This window comes from Ascaphus truei, unplaced genomic scaffold, assembly GCF_040206685.1.
Source record: "Ascaphus truei isolate aAscTru1 unplaced genomic scaffold, aAscTru1.hap1 HAP1_SCAFFOLD_286, whole genome shotgun sequence".
Lineage (NCBI taxonomy): Eukaryota > Metazoa > Chordata > Amphibia > Anura > Ascaphidae > Ascaphus > Ascaphus truei.
The window spans coordinates 425062-445724 of NW_027455816.1; the positions used below are offsets into that span (position 1 = coordinate 425062).

The 20663-nt window shown below is 50.8% G+C and overlaps 1 protein-coding gene across 1 annotated transcript in view; it reads left to right on the forward strand.

The window, feature by feature from the left end:
- MAF1 (MAF1 negative regulator of RNA polymerase III) overlaps positions 1-20663 on the forward strand; it is a gene marked incomplete at its 3' end in the record, with an annotated part of 86698 nt that overhangs the window by 23219 nt on the left and 42816 nt on the right. The window lies entirely within an intron of this gene.

Sequence of the window (20663 nt, forward strand, 5' to 3'; positions counted from 1 at the left end):
ACGCTGCCCACGCAGACCGCAGCTGCACCGCATGCTCCACACCCCTGCACTGGGTCACCTCACGCTTCACTCCGGCCGACGCTGCCCACGCAGACCGCGGCTGCACCGCATGCTCCAGACCCCTGCACTGGGTCACCTCACGCTTCACTCCGGCCGACGCTGCCCACGCAGACCGCAGCTGCACCGCCTGCTCCACACCCCTGCACTGGATCACCTCACGCTTCACTCCGGCCAACGCTGCCCACGCAGACCGCAGCTGCACCGCATGCTCCACACCCCTGCACTGGGTCACCTCACGCTTCACTCCGGCCGACGCTGCCCACGCAGACCGCAGCTGCACCGCATGCTCCAGACCCCTGCACTGGGTCACCTCACGCTTCACTCCGGCCGACGCTGCCCACGCAGACCGCAGCTGCACCGCATGCTCCACACCCCTGCACTGGGTCACCTCACGCTTCACTCCGGCCGACGCTGCCCACGCAGACCGCAGCTGCACCGCATGCTCCACACCCCTGCACTGGGTCACCTCACGCTTCACTCCGGCCAACGCTGCCCACGCAGACCGCAGCTGCACCGCCTGCTCCACACCCCTGCACTGGGTCACCTCACGCTTCACGCAGACCGCAGCTGCACCGCATGCTCCACACCCCTGCACTGGATCACCTCACGCTTCACTCCGGCCAACGCTGCCCACGCAGACCGCAGCTGCACCGCATGCTCCAGACCCCTGCACTGGGTCACCTCACGCTTCACTCCGGCCGACGCTGCCCACGCAGACCGCAGCTGCACCGCATGCTCCACACCCCTGCACTGGGTCACCTCACGCTTCACTCCGGCCGACGCTGCCCACGCAGACCGCAGCTGCACCGCATGCTCCAGACCCCTGCACTGGGTCACCTCACGCTTCACTCCGGCCGACGCTGCCCACGCAGACCGCAGCTGCACCGCATGCTCCACACCCCTGCACTGGGTCACCTCACGCTTCACTCCGGCCGACGCTGCCCACGCAGACCGCAGCTGCACCGCATGCTCCACACCCCTGCACTGGGTCACCTCACGCTTCACTCCGGCCGACGCTGCCCACGCAGACCGCAGCTGCACCGCATGCTCCACACCCCTGCACTGGGTCACCTCAGGCCCCTTCTGCTGACTCCCTGTCAGCTCTTCCTTTACAGGGGCTCTTCATGTCCCCTGTCCGCACACAGCCTTCACCAAGAATATCCAGTCCAGAATGACTCTGCTGGGGGGGAGTATTTTTACCCCTGTCCCACTCAGGGGGGTGCCAGCTTGTCTGGGTAGGAACAATATTCCTGGTCTCTGCACACAGCCCTAGACCCGGTTCACGAGATTACTGGGGTTGAAGGTGGGCCATGACAATTCTGCTACAATCCCCTTCCCCAGGCAAACCATACAGATACATCCCCAGGGGTTACAGCTTCCTGGCAGAACAAGTCCACTCAGCAAGTGGTCAACCTCTCCCTGGTTCCTAAACATGGTCCTAATCCCATCCCAGTGTCCAGGCCTACAATACCAAACTGATGTGATTACAGCTCCGTTTACAAGAGGGAGTTAACCCCTACAGGTCCCCACTCTTGGATGGAGCTGTACATCACTGTTTCACATACTTTAAGAGGAACATATATAGGACTGCTGCAATAAACTGTACATACACAACTACATTATATCACTGACAGGTAGGGGTAATGGGAGGAATAACCTTAATGTAAAAGCAGTCACATCTACCCCTACCGTCACAGCGCGCACATCACAGGCATGTTAGTGTGTGTGTTTCTACAGCCAGGAGACGCTCCCATCATAGGCAGGTTTGGTGTGTGTATATACAGCAATGATCCGCACACATCAGGTCTGTGTTTATATATGTATATTATCGTCAGCCCTTGTCTCCCCACTGCTGGATGAAGCCTCCCCAATGATCTCCCAGGTACAGCGGTTACAGCATTTCTTCTCCACATTGTTCCAACACATGCCCTCATCTCATCCTCCCATCTCACCACCTCCCCCCCTTCCATCTTTGTCCAACGATGGTCATTTCTTGTGGTGTCTGGCCCACCACCATTTTAATTTCTTCATCCTTGTGATGCCAGACTGTTTTGTTTGGTTTTGAACATTCTTATTCGTATGTATAAGTGCAACAAAGTCCGACAATAGGAAAGGAAATCGCAGCCCTGTCACCCGTGTGCGGAAGTCACCCGTGTGCGGAAGTCACCCGTGTGCGGAGTGTTAGGGTGTATAGGTAGAGGTATTAGCAGCGGGGTATTAGGGTGTATAGGGAGAGGTATTAGCAGCGGGATGTTAGGGTGTATAGGGAGAGGTATTAGCAGCATGGTGTTAGGGTGTATAGGGAGAGGTATTAGCAGCGGGATGTTAGGGTGTATAGGGAGAGGTATTAGCAGCGGGATGTTAGGGTGTATAGGGAGAGGTATTAGCAGCGGGGTGTTAGGGTGTATAGGGAGAGGTATTAGCAGCATGGTGTTAGGGTGTATAGGGAGAGGTATTAGCAGCGGGGTGTTATGGTGTATAGGGAGAGGTATTAGCAGCGGGATGTTAGGGTGTATAGGGAGAGATATTAGCAGCAGGGTGTTAGGGTGTATAGGGAGAGGTATTAGCAGCGGGGTGTTAGGGTGTATAGGGAGAGGTATTAGCAGCGGGATGTTAGGGTGTATAGGGGGAGGTATTAGCAGCGGGATGTTAGGGTGTATAGGGAGAGGTATTAGCAGCAGGATGTTAGGGTGTATAGGGAGAGGTATTAGCAGCGGGGTGTTAGGGTGTATAGGGAGAGGTATTAGCAGCGGGATGTTAGGGTGTATAGGGAGAGGTATTAGCAGCAGGATGTTAGGGTGTATAGGGAGAGGTATTAGCAGCAGGGTGTTAGGGTGTATAGGGAGAGGTATTAGCAGCGGGGTGTTATGGTGTATAGGGAGAGGTATTAGCAGCGGGATGTTAGGGTGTATAGGGAGAGATATTAGCAGCAGGGTGTTAGGGTGTATAGGGAGAGGTATTAGCAGCGGGGTGTTAGGGTGTATAGGGAGAGGTATTAGCAGCGGGATGTTAGGGTGTATAGGGGGAGGTATTAGCAGCGGGATGTTAGGGTGTATAGGGAGAGGTATTAGCAGCAGGATGTTAGGGTGTATAGGGAGAGGTATTAGCAGCGGGGTGTTAGGGTGTATAGGGAGAGGTATTAGCAGCGGGATGTTAGGGTGTATAGGGAGAGGTATTAGCAGCATGGTGTTAGGGTGTATAGGGAGAGGTATTAGCAGCGGGGTGTTAGGGTGTATAGGGAGAGGTATTAGCAGCGGGGTATTAGGGTGTATAGGGAGAGGTATTAGCAGCGGGATGTTAGGGTGTATAGGGAGAGGTATTAGCAGCATGGTGTTAGGGTGTATAGGGAGAGGTATTAGCAGCGGGGTGTTAGGGTGTATAGGGAGAGGTATTAGCAGCGGGGTATTAGGGTGTATAGGGAGAGGTATTAGCAGCGGGATGTTAGGGTGTATAGGGAGAGGTATTAGCAGCATGGTGTTAGGGTGTATAGGGAGAGGTATGAGCAGCGGGGTGTTAGGGTGTATAGGGAGAGGTATTAGCAGCGGGGTATTAGGGTGTATAGGGAGAGGTATTAGCAGCGGGGTGTTAGGGTGTATAGGGAGAGGTATTAGCAGCGGGGTGTTAGGGTGTATAGGGAGAGGTATTAGCAGCGGGGTGTTAGGGTGTATAGGGAGAGGTATTAGCAGCGGGGTGTTAGGGTGTATAGGGAGAGATATTAGCAGCGGGGTATTAGGGTGTATAGGTAGAGGTATTAGCAGCGGGATGTTAGGGTGTATAGGGAGAGGTATTAGCAGCGGGATGTTGGGGTGTATAGGGAGAGGTATTAGCAGCGGGATGTTGGGGTGTATAGGGAGAGGTATTAGCAGCAGGGTGTTAGGGTGAATAGGGAGAGGTATTAGCAGCGGGATGTTAGGGTGTATAGGGAGAGGTATTAGCAGCGGAATGTTAGGGTGTATAGGGAGAGGTATTAGCAGTGGGGTGTTAGGGTGTATAGGGAGAGGTATTAGCAGCGGAATGTTAGGGTGTATAGGGAGAGGTATTAGCAGTGGGGTGTTAGGGTGTATAGGGAGAGGTATTAGCAGCGGGATGTTAGGGTGTATAGGGAGAGGTATTAGCAGCAGGGTGTTAGGGTGTATAGGGAGAGGTATTAGCAGCAGGGTGTTGGGGTGTATAGGGAGAGGTATTAGCAGCAGGGTGTTAGGGTGTATAGGGAGAGGTATTAGCAGCAGGGTGTTGGGGTGTATAGGGAGAGGTATTAGCAGCGGGATGTTAGGGTGTATAGGGAGAGGTATTAGCAGCGGGGTGTTAGGGTGTATAGGGAGAGGTATTAGCAGCGGGATGTTAGGGTGTATAGGGAGAGGTATTAGCAGCAGGATGTTAGGGTGTATAGGTAGAGGTATTAGCAGCGGGATGTTAGGGTGTATAGGGAGAGGTATTAGCAGCGGGATGTTAGGGTGTATAGGGAGAGGTATTAGCAGCGGGATGTTAGGGTGTATAGGGAGAGGTATTAGCAGCGGGGTGTTAGGGTGTATAGGGAGAGGTATTAGCAGCGGGATGTTAGGGTGTACAGGGAGAGGTATTAGCAGCGGGGTGTTAGGGTGTATAGGTAGAGGTATTAGCAGCGGGGTGTTAGGGTGTATAGGGAGAGGTATTAGCAGTGGGATGTTAGGGTGTATAGGGAGAGGTATTAGCAGCGGGATGTTAGGGTGTATAGGGAGAGGTATTAGCAGCGGGATGTTAGGGTGTATAGGGAGAGGTATTAGCAGCAGATGTTAGGGTGTATAGGGAGAGGTATTAGCAGCGGGATGTTAGGGTGTATAGGGAGAGGTATTAGCAGCAGGGTGTTAGGGTGTATAGGGAGAGGTATTAGCAGCAGGGTGTTGGGGTGTATAGGGAGAGGTATTAGCAGCAGGGTGTTAGGGTGAATAGGGAGAGGTATTAGCAGCAGGGTGTTAGGGTGTATAGGGAGAGGTATTAGCAGTGGGGTGTTAGGGTGTATAGGGAGAGGTATTAGCAGCAGGGTGTTAGGGTGTATAAGGAAAGATATTAGCAGCAGGGTGTTAGGGTGTATAGGGAGAGGTATTAGCATCGGGATGTTAGGGTGTATAGGGAGAGGTATTAGCAGCAGGGTGTTAGGGTGTATAGGGAGAGGTATTAGCAGCAGGGTGTTGGGGTGTATAGGGAGAGGTATTAGCAGCAGGGTGTTAGGGTGTATAGGGAGAGGTATTAGCAGCAGGGTGTTGGGGTGTATAGGGAGAGGTATTAGCAGCGGGATGTTAGGGTGTATAGGGAGAGGTATTAGCAGCGGGGTGTTAGGGTGTATAGGGAGAGGTATTAGCAGCGGGATGTTAGGGTGTATAGGGAGAGGTATTAGCAGCAGGATGTTAGGGTGTATAGGTAGAGGTATTAGCAGCGGGATGTTAGGGTGTATAGGGAGAGGTATTAGCAGCGGGATGTTAGGGTGTATAGGGAGAGGTATTAGCAGCGGGATGTTAGGGTGTATAGGGAGAGGTATTAGCAGCGGGGTGTTAGGGTGTATAGGGAGAGGTATTAGCAGCGGGATGTTAGGGTGTACAGGGAGAGGTATTAGCAGCGGGGCGTTAGGGTGTATAGGTAGAGGTATTAGCAGCGGGGTGTTAGGGTGTATAGGGAGAGGTATTAGCAGTGGGATGTTAGGGTGTATAGGGAGAGGTATTAGCAGCGGGATGTTAGGGTGTATAGGGAGAGGTATTAGCAGCGGGATGTTAGGGTGTATAGGGAGAGGTATTAGCAGCAGATGATAGGGTGTATAGGGAGAGGTATTAGCAGCGGGATGTTAGGGTGTATAGGGAGAGGTATTAGCAGCGGGATGTTAGGGTGTAATAGGGTGAGGTATTAGCAGCAGGGTGTTAGGGTGTATAGGGAGAGGTATTAGCAGCGGGATGTTAGGGTGTATAGGGAGAGATATTAGCAGCAGGATGTTAGGGTGTATAGGGAGAGGTATTAGCAGCGGGGTGTTAGGGTGTATAGGGAGAGGTATTAGCAGCGGGATGTTAGGGTGTATAGGGAGAGGTATTAGCAGCGGGATGTTAGGGTGTATAGGGAGAGGTATTAGCAGCGGGGTGTTAGGGTGTATAGGGAGAGGTATTAGCAGCGGGGTGTTAGGGTGTATAGGGAGAGGTATTAGCAGCGGGATGTTAGGGTGTATAGGGAGAGATATTAGCAGCGGGATGTTAGGGTGTATAGGGAGAGGTATTAGCAGCGGGATGTTAGGGTGTATAGGGAGAGGTATTAGCAGAGGGATGTTGGGGTGTATAGGGAGAGGTATTAGCAGCGGGATGTTAGGGTGTATAGGGAGAGGTATTAGCAGCGGGGTGTTAGGGTGTATAGGGAGAGGTATTAGCAGCAGGATGTTAGGGTGTATAGGGAGAGGTATTAGCAGCGGGATGTTAGGGTGTATAGGGGGAGGTATTAGCAGCAGGGTGTTAGGGTGTATAGGGAGAGGTATTAGCAGCGGGATGTTAGGGTGTATAGGGAGGGGTATTGGCAGCGGGGTGTTATGGTGTATAGGGAGAGGTATTAGCAGCGGGGTGTTAGGGTGTATAGGGAGAGGTATTAGCAGCAGGATGTTAGGTGTATAGGGAGAGGTATTAGCAGCGGGTTGTTAGGTATTAGCAGCAGGATGTTAGGGTGTATAGGGAGAGGTATTAGCAGCGGGATGTTAGGGTGTATAGGGGGAGGTATTAGCAGCAGGGTGTTAGGGTGTATAGGGAGAGGTATTAGCAGCGGGATGTTAGGGTGTATAGGGAGAGGGATTAGCAACGGGGTGTTAGGGTGTATAGGGAGAGGTATTAGCAGCGGGGTGTTAGGGTGTATAGGGAGAGGTATTAGCAGCGGGATGTTAGGGTGTATAGGGAGAGGTATTAGCAGCGGGGTGTTAGGGTGTATAGGGAGAGGTATTAGCAGCGGAATGTTAGGGTGTATAGGGAGAGGTATTAGCAGCGGGGTGTTAGGGTGTATAGGGAGAGGTATTAGCAGCATGGTGTTAGGGTGTATAAGGAGAGGTATTAGCAGCGGGATGTTAGGGTGTATAGGGAGAGGTATTAGCAGCGGGATGTTAGGGTGTATAGGGAGAGGTATTAGCAGCGGGATGTTAGGGTGTATAGGGAGAGGTATTAGCAGCGGGGTGTTAGGGTGTATAGGGAGAGGTATTAGCAGCGGGGTGTTAGGGTGTATAGGTAGAGGTATTAGCAGCGGGGTGTTAGGGTGTATAGGGAGAGGTATTAGCAGCAGGATGTTAGGTGTATAGGGAGAGGTATTAGCAGCGGGGTGTTAGGTATTAGCAGCAGGATGTTAGGGTGTATAGGGAGAGGTATTAGCAGCGGGATGTTAGGGTGTATAGGGGGAGGTATTAGCAGCAGGGTGTTAGGGTGTATAGGGAGAGGTATTAGCAGCGGGATGTTAGGGTGTATAGGTAGAGGTATTAGCAGCGGGATGTTAGGGTGTATAGGGAGAGGTATTAGCAGCGGGATGTTAGGGTGTATAGGGAGAGGTATTAGCAGCGGGATGTTAGGGTGTATAGGGAGAGGTATTAGCAGCGGGGTGTTAGGGTGTATAGGGAGAGGTATTAGCAGCGGGATGTTAGGGTGTACAGGGAGAGGTATTAGCAGCGGGGTGTTAGGGTGTATAGGTAGAGGTATTAGCAGCGGGGTGTTAGGGTGTATAGGGAGAGGTATTAGCAGTGGGATGTTAGGGTGTATAGGGAGAGGTATTAGCAGCGGGATGTTAGGGTGTATAGGGAGAGGTATTAGCAGCGGGATGTTAGGGTGTATAGGGAGAGGTATTAGCAGCAGATGTTAGGGTGTATAGGGAGAGGTATTAGCAGCGGGATGTTAGGGTGTATAGGGAGAGGTATTAGCAGCAGGGTGTTGGGGTGTATAGGGAGAGGTATTAGCAGCGGGATGTTAGGGTGTACAGGGAGAGGTATTAGCAGCGGGGTGTTAGGGTGTATAGGTAGAGGTATTAGCAGCGGGGTGTTAGGGTGTATAGGGAGAGGTATTAGCAGTGGGATGTTAGGGTGTATAGGGAGAGGTATTAGCAGCGGGATGTTAGGGTGTATAGGGAGAGGTATTAGCAGCGGGATGTTAGGGTGTATAGGGAGAGGTATTAGCAGCAGATGTTAGGGTGTATAGGGAGAGGTATTAGCAGCGGGATGTTAGGGTGTATAGGGAGAGGTATTAGCAGCAGGGTGTTGGGGTGTATAGGGAGAGGTATTAGCAGCAGGGTGTTAGGGTGAATAGGGAGAGGTATTAGCAGCAGGGTGTTAGGGTGTATAGGGAGAGGTATTAGCAGCAGGATGTTAGGGTGTATAGGGAGAGGTATTAGCAGCGGAATGTTAGGGTGTATAGGGAGAGGTATTAGCAGCGGGATGTTAGGGTGTATAGGGAGAGGTATTAGCAGCGGAATGTTAGGGTGTATAGGGAGAGGTATTAGCAGCGGAATGTTAGGGTGTATAGGGAGAGGTATTAGCAGTGGGGTGTTAGGGTGTATAGGGAGAGGTATTAGCAGCAGGGTGTTAGGGTGTATAAGGAAAGATATTAGCAGCAGGGTGTTAGGGTGTATAGGGAGAGGTATTAGCATCGGGATGTTAGGGTGTATAGGGAGAGGTATTAGCAGCAGGGTGTTAGGGTGTATAGGGAGAGGTATTAGCAGCAGGGTGTTGGGGTGTATAGGGAGAGGTATTAGCAGCAGGGTGTTAGGGTGTATAGGGAGAGGTATTAGCAGCAGGGTGTTGGGGTGTATAGGGAGAGGTATTAGCAGCGGGATGTTAGGGTGTATAGGGAGAGGTATTAGCAGCGGGGTGTTAGGGTGTATAGGGAGAGGTATTAGCAGCGGGATGTTAGGGTGTATAGGGAGAGGTATTAGCAGCAGGATGTTAGGGTGTATAGGTAGAGGTATTAGCAGCGGGATGTTAGGGTGTATAGGGAGAGGTATTAGCAGCGGGATGTTAGGGTGTATAGGGAGAGGTATTAGCAGCGGGATGTTAGGGTGTATAGGGAGAGGTATTAGCAGCGGGGTGTTAGGGTGTATAGGGAGAGGTATTAGCAGCGGGATGTTAGGGTGTACAGGGAGAGGTATTAGCAGCGGGGTGTTAGGGTGTATAGGTAGAGGTATTAGCAGCGGGGTGTTAGGGTGTATAGGGAGAGGTATTAGCAGTGGGATGTTAGGGTGTATAGGGAGAGGTATTAGCAGCGGGATGTTAGGGTGTATAGGGAGAGGTATTAGCAGCGGGATGTTAGGGTGTATAGGGAGAGGTATTAGCAGCAGATGATAGGGTGTATAGGGAGAGGTATTAGCAGCGGGATGTTAGGGTGTATAGGGAGAGGTATTAGCAGCGGGATGTTAGGGTGTAATAGGGTGAGGTATTAGCAGCAGGGTGTTAGGGTGTATAGGGAGAGGTATTAGCAGCGGGATGTTAGGGTGTATAGGGAGAGATATTAGCAGCGGAATGTTATGGTGTATAGGGAGAGGTATTAGCAGCGGGATGTTAGGGTGTATAGGGAGAGGTATTAGCAGCAGGATGTTAGGGTGTATAGGTAGAGGTATTAGCAGCGGGATGTTAGGGTGTATAGGGAGAGGTATTAGCAGCGGGGTGTTAGGGTGTATAGGGAGAGGTATTAGCAGCGGGGTGTTAGGGTGTATAGGGAGAGGTATTAGCAGCGGGATGTTAGGGTGTATAGGGAGAGGTATTAGCAGCGGGATGTTAGGGTGTATAGGGAGAGGTATTAGCAGCGGGATGTTAGGGTGTATAGGGAGAGATATTAGCAGCGGGATGTTAGGGTGTATAGGGAGAGGTATTAGCAGCGGGATGTTAGGGTGTATAGGGAGAGGTATTAGCAGAGGGATGTTGGGGTGTATAGGGAGAGGTATTAGCAGCGGGATGTTAGGGTGTATAGGGAGAGGTATTAGCAGCGGGGTGTTAGGGTGTATAGGGAGAGGTATTAGCAGCAGGATGTTAGGGTGTATAGGGAGAGGTATTAGCAGCGGGATGTTAGGTATTAGCAGCAGGATGTTAGGGTGTATAGGGAGAGGTATTAGCAGCGGGATGTTAGGGTGTATAGGGGGAGGTATTAGCAGCAGGGTGTTAGGGTGTATAGGGAGAGGTATTAGCAGCGGGATGTTAGGGTGTATAGGGAGGGGTATTGGCAGCGGGGTGTTATGGTGTATAGGGAGAGGTATTAGCAGCGGGGTGTTAGGGTGTATAGGGAGAGGTATTAGCAGCAGGATGTTAGGTGTATAGGGAGAGGTATTAGCAGCGGGTTGTTAGGTATTAGCAGCAGGATGTTAGGGTGTATAGGGAGAGGTATTAGCAGCGGGATGTTAGGGTGTATAGGGAGAGGTATTAGCAGCGGGGTGTTAGGGTGTATAGGGAGAGGTATTAGCAGCGGGATGTTAGGGTGTATAGGGGGAGGTATTAGCAGCAGGGTGTTAGGGTGTATAGGGAGAGGTATTAGCAGCGGGATGTTAGGGTGTATAGGGAGAGGGATTAGCAACGGGGTGTTAGGGTGTATAGGGAGAGGTATTAGCAGCGGGGTGTTAGGGTGTATAGGGAGAGGTATTAGCAGCAGGATGTTAGGGTGTATAGGGAGAGGTATTAGCAGCGGAATGTTAGGGTGTATAGGGAGAGGTATTAGCAGCGGGGTGTTAGGGTGTATAGGGAGAGGTATTAGCAGCATGGTGTTAGGGTGTATAAGGAGAGGTATTAGCAGCGGGATGTTAGGGTGTATAGGGAGAGGTATTAGCAGCGGGATGTTAGGGTGTATAGGGAGAGGTATTAGCAGCGGGATGTTAGGGTGTATAGGGAGAGGTATTAGCAGCAGGATGTTAGGGTGTATAGGTAGAGGTATTAGCAGCAGGGTGTTAGGGTGTATAGGGAGAGGTATTAGCAGCGGGGTGTTAGGGTGTATAGGTAGAGGTATTAGCAGCGGGGTGTTAGGGTGTATAGGGAGAGGTATTAGCAGCGGGGTGTTAGGGTGTATAGGTAGAGGTATTAGCAGCGGGGTGTTAGGGTGTATAGGGAGAGGTATTAGCAGCAGGATGTTAGGTGTATAGGGAGAGGTATTAGCAGCGGGGTGTTAGGTATTAGCAGCAGGATGTTAGGGTGTATAGGGAGAGGTATTAGCAGCGGGATGTTAGGGTGTATAGGGGGAGGTATTAGCAGCAGGGTGTTAGGGTGTATAGGGAGAGGTATTAGCAGCGGGATGTTAGGGTGTATAGGGAGAGGGATTAGCAACGGGGTGTTAGGGTGTATAGGGAGAGGTATTAGCAGCGGGGTGTTAGGGTGTATAGGGAGAGGTATTAGCAGCAGGATGTTAGGGTGTATAGGGAGAGGTATTAGCAGCGGGGTGTTAGGGTGTATAGGGAGAGGTATTAGCAGCGGGGTGTTAGGGTGTATAGGGAGAGGTATTAGCAGCGGAATGTTAGGGTGTATAGGGAGAGGTATTAGCAGCGGGGTGTTAGGGTGTATAAGGAGAGGTATTAGCAGCGGGATGTTAGGGTGTATAGGGAGAGGTATTAGCAGAGGGATGTTGGGGTGTATAGGGAGAGGTATTAGCAGCGGGATGTTAGGGTGTATAGGGAGAGGTATTAGCAGCGGGATGTTAGGGTGTATAGGGAGAGGTATTAGCAGCATGGTGTTAGGGTGTATAAGGAGAGGTATTAGCAGCGGGATGTTAGGGTGTATAGGGAGAGGTATTAGCAGCGGGGTGTTAGGGTGTATAGGGAGAGGTATTAGCAGCATGGTGTTAGGGTGTATAAGGAGAGGTATTAGCAGCGGGGTGTTAGGGTGTATAGGGAGAGGTATTAGCAGCGGGGTGTTAGGGTGTATAGGGAGAGGTATTAGCAGCATGGTGTTAGGGTGTATAAGGAGAGGTATTAGCAGCGGGATGTTAGGGTGTATAGGGAGAGGTATTAGCAGAGGGATGTTGGGGTGTATAGGGAGAGGTATTAGCAGCGGGATGTTAGGGTGTATAGGGAGAGGTATTAGCAGCGGGATGTTAGGGTGTATAGGGAGAGGTATTAGCAGCGGGGTGTTAGGGTGTATAGGGAGAGGTATTAGCAGCGGGATGTTAGGGTGTATAGGGAGAGGTATTAGCAGCAGGATGTTAGGGTGTATAGGTAGAGGTATTAGCAGCGGGATGTTAGGGTGTATAGGGAGAGGTATTAGCAGCGGGGTGTTAGGGTGTATAGGTAGAGGTATTAGCAGCAGGGTGTTAGGGTGTATAGGGAGAGGTATTAGCAGCGGGATGTTAGGGTGTATAGGGAGAGATATTAGCAGCGGGATGTTAGGGTGTATAGGGAGAGGTATTAGCAGCGGGGTGTTAGGGTGTATAGGGAGAGGTATAAGCAGCGGGGTGTTAGGGTGTATAGGGAGAGGTATTAGCAGCGGGATGTTAGGGTGTATAGGGAGAGGTATTAGCAGCGGGATGTTAGGGTGTATAGGGAGAGGTATTAGCAGCGGGATGTTAGGGTGTATAGGGAGAGGTATTAGCAGCGGGATGTTAGGGTGTATAGGGAGAGGTATTAGCAGCGGGATGTTAGGGTGTATAGGGAGAGGTATTAGCAGCGGGATGTTAGGGTGTATAGGGAGAGGTATTAGCAGCGGGATGTTATGGTGTATAGGGAGAGGTATTAGCAGCAGGATGTTAGGGTGTATAGGGAGAGGTATTAGCAGCGGGATGTTAGGGTGTATAGGGAGAGGTATTAGCAGCGGGATGTTATGGTGTATAGGGAGAGGTATTAGCAGCGGGATGTTAGGGTGTATAGGGAGAGGTATTAGCAGCGGGATGTTAGGGTGTATAGGGAGAGGTATTAGCAGCGGGATGTTAGGGTGTATAGGGAGAGGTATTAGCAGCGGGGTGTTACGGTGTATAGGGAGAGGTATTAGCAGCATGGTGTTAGGGTGTATAGGGAGAGGTATTAGCAGCGGGGTGTTAGGGTGTATAGGGAGAGGTATTAGCAGCGGGATGTTAGGGTGTATAGGGAGAGGTATTAGCAGCAGGATGTTAGGGTGTATAGGTAGAGGTATTAGCAGCGGGATGTTAGGGTGTATAGGGAGAGGTATTAGCAGCGGGGTGTTAGGGTGTATAGGTAGAGGTATTAGCAGCGGGGTGTTAGGGTGTATAGGGAGAGGTATTAGCAGTGGGATGTTAGGGTGTATAGGGAGAGGTATTAGCAGCGGGATGTTAGGGTGTATAGGGAGGGGTATTGGCAGCGGGGTGTTATGGTGTATAGGGAGAGGTATTAGCAGCGGGGTGTTAGGGTGTATAGGGAGAGGTATTAGCAGCAGGATGTTAGGTGTATAGGGAGAGGTATTAGCAGCGGGGTGTTAGGTATTAGCAGCAGGATGTTAGGGTGTATAGGGAGAGGTATTAGCAGCGGGATGTTAGGGTGTATAGGGGGAGGTATTAGCAGCAGGGTGTTAGGGTGTATAGGGAGAGGTATTAGCAGCGGGATGTTAGGGTGTATAGGGAGAGGGATTAGCAACGGGGTGTTAGGGTGTATAGGGAGAGGTATTAGCAGCGGGGTGTTAGGGTGTATAGGGAGAGGTATTAGCAGCAGGATGTTAGGGTGTATAGGGAGAGGTATTAGCAGCGGAATGTTAGGGTGTATAGGGAGAGGTATTAGCAGCGGGGTGTTAGGGTGTATAGGGAGAGGTATTAGCAGCATGGTGTTAGGGTGTATAAGGAGAGGTATTAGCAGCGGGATGTTAGGGTGTATAGGGAGAGGGATTAGCAGCGGAATGTTAGGGTGTATAGGGAGAGGTATTAGCAGCAGGGTGTTAGGGTGTATAGGGAGAGGTATTAGCAGCGGGATGTTAGGGTGTATAGGGAGAGGTATTAGCAGCGGGATGTTAGGGTGTATAGGGAGAGGTATAAGCAGCGGGATGTTAGGGTGTATAGGGAGAGGTATTAGCAGCGGGGTGTTACGGTGTATAGGGAGAGGTATTAGCAGCGGGATGTTATGGTGTATAGGGAGAGGTATTAGCAGCGGGATGTTAGGGTGTATAGGGAGAGGTATTAGCAGCGGGGTGTTACGGTGTATAGGGAGAGGTATTAGCAGCGGGGTGTTAGGGTGTATAGGGAGAGGTATTAGCAGCGGGATGTTAGGGTGTATAGGGAGAGGTATTAGCAGCAGGATGTTAGGGTGTATAGGGAGAGGTATTAGCAGCGGGGTGTTACGGTGTATAGGGAGAGGTATTAGCAGCGGGATGTTATGGTGTATAGGGAGAGGTATTAGCAGCGGAATGTTAGGGTGTATAGGGAGAGGTATTAGCAGCGGGATGTTAGGGTGTATAGGGAGAGGTATTAGCAGCGGGATGTTAGGGTGTATAGGGAGAGGTATTAGCAGCGGGATGTTAGGGTGTATAGGGAGAGGTATTAGCAGCGGGATGTTATGGTGTATAGGGAGAGGTATTAGCAGCGGGATGTTAGGGTGTATAGGGAGAGGTATTAGCAGCGGGATGTTAGGGTGTATAGGGAGAGGTATTAGCAGCGGGATGTTATGGTGTATAGGGAGAGGTATTAGCAGCGGGATGTTAGGGTGTATAGGGAGAGGTATTAGCAGCGGGATGTTAGGGTGTATAGGGAGAGGTATTAGCAGCGGGATGTTAGGGTGTATAGGGAGAGGTATTAGCAGCGGGGTGTTACGGTGTATAGGGAGAGGTATTAGCAGCATGGTGTTAGGGTGTATAGGGAGAGGTATTAGCAGCGGGGTGTTAGGGTGTATAGGGAGAGGTATTAGCAGCGGGATGTTAGGGTGTATAGGGAGAGGTATTAGCAGCAGGATGTTAGGGTGTATAGGTAGAGGTATTAGCAGCGGGATGTTAGGGTGTATAGGGAGAGGTATTAGCAGCGGGGTGTTAGGGTGTATAGGTAGAGGTATTAGCAGCGGGGTGTTAGGGTGTATAGGGAGAGGTATTAGCAGTGGGATGTTAGGGTGTATAGGGAGAGGTATTAGCAGCGGGATGTTAGGGTGTATAGGGAGGGGTATTGGCAGCGGGGTGTTATGGTGTATAGGGAGAGGTATTAGCAGCGGGGTGTTAGGGTGTATAGGGAGAGGTATTAGCAGCAGGATGTTAGGTGTATAGGGAGAGGTATTAGCAGCGGGGTGTTAGGTATTAGCAGCAGGATGTTAGGGTGTATAGGGAGAGGTATTAGCAGCGGGATGTTAGGGTGTATAGGGGGAGGTATTAGCAGCAGGGTGTTAGGGTGTATAGGGAGAGGTATTAGCAGCGGGATGTTAGGGTGTATAGGGAGAGGGATTAGCAACGGGGTGTTAGGGTGTATAGGGAGAGGTATTAGCAGCGGGGTGTTAGGGTGTATAGGGAGAGGTATTAGCAGCAGGATGTTAGGGTGTATAGGGAGAGGTATTAGCAGCGGAATGTTAGGGTGTATAGGGAGAGGTATTAGCAGCGGGGTGTTAGGGTGTATAGGGAGAGGTATTAGCAGCATGGTGTTAGGGTGTATAAGGAGAGGTATTAGCAGCGGGATGTTAGGGTGTATAGGGAGAGGTATTAGCAGCGGAATGTTAGGGTGTATAGGGAGAGGTATTAGCAGCAGGGTGTTAGGGTGTATAGGGAGAGGTATTAGCAGCGGGATGTTAGGGTGTATAGGGAGAGGTATTAGCAGCGGGATGTTAGGGTGTATAGGGAGAGGTATTAGCAGCAGGATATTAGGGTGTATAGGGAGAGGTATTAGCAGCGGGATGTTAGGGTGTATAGGGAGAGGTATTAGCAGCGGGATGTTAGGGTGTATAGGGAGAGGTATTAGCAGCGGGATGTTAGGGTGTATAGGGAGAGGTATTAGCAGCGGGATGTTAGGGTGTATAGGGAGAGGTATTAGCAGCGGGATGTTAGGGTGTATAGGTAGAGGTATTAGCAGCGGGATGTTAGGGTGTATAGGGAGAGGTATTAGCAGCGGGGTGTTAGGGTGTATAGGTAGAGGTATTAGCAGCGGGGTGTTAGGGTGTATAGGGAGAGGTATTAGCAGTGGGATGTTAGGGTGTATAGGGAGAGGTATTAGCAGCGGGGTGTTAGGGTGTATTGGGAGAGGTATTAGCAGCGGGATGTTAGGGTGTATAGGGAGAGGTATTAGCAGCAGGATGTTAGGGTGTATAGATAGAGGTATTAACAGCGGGATGTTAGGGTGTATAGGGAGAGGTATTAGCAGCGGGGTGTTAGGGTGTATAGGGAGAGGTATTAGCAGCAGGATGTTAGGGTGTATAGGGAGAGGTATTAGCAGCGGGATGTTAGGGTGTATAGGGAGAGGTATTAGCAGCGGGATGTTAGGGTGTATAGGGAGAGGTATTAGCAGCGGGATGTTAGGGTGTATAGGGAGAGGTATTAGCAGCGGGATGTTAGGGTGTATAGGGTGAGGTATTAGCAGCAGATGTTAGGGTGTATAGGGAGAGGTATTAGCAGCGGGGTGTTAGGGTGTATAGGGAGAGGTATTAGCAGTGGGGTGTTAGGGTGTATAGTGAGGTATTAGCAGCAGGATGTTAGGGTATAGGGAGAGGTATTAGCAGCGGGGTGTTAGGGTGTATAGGGAGAGGTATTAGCAGCGGGATGTTAGGGTGTATAGGGAGAGGTATTAGCAGCGGGATGTTAGGGTGTATAGGGAGAGGTATTAGCAGCAGGATGTTAGGGTGTATAGGGAGAGGTATTAGCAGCGGGATGTTAGGGTGTATAGGGAGAGGTATTAGCAGCGGGATGTTAGGGTGTATAGGGAGAGGTATTAGCAGCGGGATGTTAGGGTGTATAGGGAGAGGTATTAGCAGCGGGGTGTTAGGGTGTATAGGGAGAGGTATTAGCAGCGGGATGTTAGGGTGTATAGGGAGAGGTATTAGCAGCGGGGTGTTAGGGTGTATAGGGAGAGGTATTAGCAGCGGGGTGTTAGGGTGTATAGGGAGAGGTATTAGCAGCAGGATGTTAGGGTGTATAGGGAGAGGTATTAGCAGCGGGATGTTAGGGTGTAATAGGGTGAGGTATTAGCAGCAGGGTGTTAGGGTGTATAGGGAGAGGTATTAGCAGTGGGATGTTAGGGAGTATAGGGAGAGATATTAGCAGCGGGATGTTAGGGTGTATAGGGAGAGGTATTAGCAGCGGGGTGTTAGGGTGTATAGGGAGAGGTATTAGCAGCAGGATGTTAGGGTGTATAGGGAGAGGTATTAGCAGCGGGATGTTAGGGTGTATAGGGAGAGGTATTAGCAGCGGGATGTTAGGGTGTATAGGGAGAGGTATTAGCAGCGGGGTGTTACGGTGTATAGGGAGAGGTATTAGCAGCATGGTGTTAGGGTGTATAGGGAGAGGTATTAGCAGCGGGGTGTTAGGGTGTATAGGGAGAGGTATTAGCAGCGGGATGTTAGGGTGTATAGGGAGAGGTATTAGCAGCAGGATGTTAGGGTGTATAGGTAGAGGTATTAGCAGCGGGATGTTAGGGTGTATAGGGAGAGGTATTAGCAGCGGGGTGTTAGGGTGTATAGGTAGAGGTATTAGCAGCGGGGTGTTAGGGTGTATAGGGAGAGGTATTAGCAGTGGGATGTTAGGGTGTATAGGGAGAGGTATTAGCAGCGGGATGTTAGGGTGTATAGGGAGGGGTATTGGCAGCGGGGTGTTATGGTGTATAGGGAGAGGTATTAGCAGCGGGGTGTTAGGGTGTATAGGGAGAGGTATTAGCAGCAGGATGTTAGGTGTATAGGGAGAGGTATTAGCAGCGGGGTGTTAGGTATTAGCAGCAGGATGTTAGGGTGTATAGGGAGAGGTATTAGCAGCGGGATGTTAGGGTGTATAGGGGGAGGTATTAGCAGCAGGGTGTTAGGGTGTATAGGGAGAGGTATTAGCAGCGGGATGTTAGGGTGTATAGGGAGAGGGATTAGCAACGGGGTGTTAGGGTGTATAGGGAGAGGTATTAGCAGCGGGGTGTTAGGGTGTATAGGGAGAGGTATTAGCAGCAGGATGTTAGGGTGTATAGGGAGAGGTATTAGCAGCGGAATGTTAGGGTGTATAGGGAGAGGTATTAGCAGCGGGGTGTTAGGGTGTATAGGGAGAGGTATTAGCAGCATGGTGTTAGGGTGTATAAGGAGAGGTATTAGCAGCGGGATGTTAGGGTGTATAGGGAGAGGTATTAGCAGCGGAATGTTAGGGTGTATAGGGAGAGGTATTAGCAGCAGGGTGTTAGGGTGTATAGGGAGAGGTATTAGCAGCGGGATGTTAGGGTGTATAGGGAGAGGTATTAGCAGCGGGATGTTAGGGTGTATAGGGAGAGGTATTAGCAGCAGGATATTAGGGTGTATAGGGAGAGGTATTAGCAGCGGGATGTTAGGGTGTATAGGGAGAGGTATTAGCAGCGGGATGTTAGGGTGTATAGGGAGAGGTATTAGCAGCGGGATGTTAGGGTGTATAGGGAGAGGTATTAGCAGCGGGATGTTAGGGTGTATAGGGAGAGGTATTAGCAGCGGGATGTTAGGGTGTATAGGTAGAGGTATTAGCAGCGGGATGTTAGGGTGTATAGGGAGAGGTATTAGCAGCGGGGTGTTAGGGTGTATAGGTAGAGGTATTAGCAGCGGGGTGTTAGGGTGTATAGGGAGAGGTATTAGCAGTGGGATGTTAGGGTGTATAGGGAGAGGTATTAGCAGCGGGGTGTTAGGGTGTATTGGGAGAGGTATTAGCAGCGGGATGTTAGGGTGTATAGGGAGAGGTATTAGCAGCAGGATGTTAGGGTGTATAGATAGAGGTATTAACAGCGGGATGTTAGGGTGTATAGGGAGAGGTATTAGCAGCGGGGTGTTAGGGTGTATAGGGAGAGGTATTAGCAGCAGGATGTTAGGGTGTATAGGGAGAGGTATTAGCAGCGGGATGTTAGGGTGTATAGGGAGAGGTATTAGCAGCGGGATGTTAGGGTGTATAGGGAGAGGTATTAGCAGCGGGATGTTAGGGTGTATAGGGAGAGGTATTAGCAGCGGGATGTTAGGGTGTATAGGGTGAGGTATTAGCAGCAGATGTTAGGGTGTATAGGGAGAGGTATTAGCAGCGGGGTGTTAGGGTGTATAGGGAGAGGTATTAGCAGTGGGGTGTTAGGGTGTATAGTGAGGTATTAGCAGCAGGATGTTAGGGTATAGGGAGAGGTATTAGCAGCGGGGTGTTAGGGTGTATAGGGAGAGGTATTAGCAGCGGGATGTTAGGGTGTATAGGGAGAGGTATTAGCAGCGGGATGTTAGGGTGTATAGGGAGAGGTATTAGCAGCAGGATGTTAGGGTGTATAGGGAGAGGTATTAGCAGTGGGATGTTAGGGTGTATAGGGAGAGGTATTAGCAGCGGGATGTTAGGGTGTATAGGGAGAGGTATTAGCAGCGGGATGTTAGGGTGTATAGGGAGAGGTATTAGCAGCGGGGTGTTAGGGTGTATAGGGAGAGGTATTAGCAGCGGGATGTTAGGGTGTATAGGGAGAGGTATTAGCAGCGGGGTGTTAGGGTGTATAGGGAGAGGTATTAGCAGCGGGGTGTTAGGGTGTATAGGGAGAGGTATTAGCAGCAGGATGTTAGGGTGTATAGGGAGAGGTATTAGCAGCGGGATGTTAGGGTGTAATAGGGTGAGGTATTAGCAGCAGGATGTTAGGGTGTATAGGGGGAGGTATTAGCAGCAGGGTGTTAGGGTGTATAGGGAGAGGTATTAGCAGTGGGATGTTAGGGAGTATAGGGAGAGGTATTAGCAGCAGGATGTTAGGGTGTATAGGGAGAGGTATTAGCAGCGGGGTGTTAGGGTGTATAGGGAGAGATATTAGCAGCGGGATGTTAGGGTGTATAGGGAGAGGTATTAGCAGCATGGTGTTAGGGTGTATAGGGAGAGGTATTAGCAGCAGGATGTTAGGGTGTATAGGGAGAGGTATTAGCAGCAGGGTGTTAGGGTGTATAGGGAGAGGTATTAGCAGCGGGATGTTAGGGTGTATAGGGAGAGGTATTAGCAGCGGGGTGTTAGGGTGTATAGGGAGAGGTATTAGCAGCGGGATGTTAGGGTGTATAGGGAGAGGTATTAGCAGAGGGATGTTTATGTGTATAGGGAGAGGTATTAGCAGCGGGATGTTAGGGTGTATAGGGAGAGGTATTAGCAGCGGGGTGTTAGGGTGTATAGGGAGAGGTATTAGCATCGGGATGTTAGGGTGTATAGGGAGAGGTATTAGCAGCAGGGTGTTGGGGTGTATAGGGAGAAGTATTAGCAGCAGGGTGTTAGGGTGTATAGGGAGAGGTATTAGCAGCAGGGTGTTGGGGTGTATAGGGAGAGGTATTAGCAGTGGGGTGTTAGGGTGTATAGTGAGGTATTAGCAGCAGGATGTTAGGGTATAGGGAGAGGTATTAGCAGCGGGGTGTTAGGGTGTATAGGGAGAGGTATTAGCAGCGGGATGTTAGGGTGTATAGGGAGAGGTATTAGCAGCGGGATGTTAGGGTGTATAGGGAGAGGTATTAGCAGCGGGGTGTTAGGGTGTATAGGGAGAGGTATTAGCAGCAGGATGTTAGGGAGTATAGGGAGAGGTATTAGCAGCGGGATGTTAGGGTGTATAGGTAGAGGTATT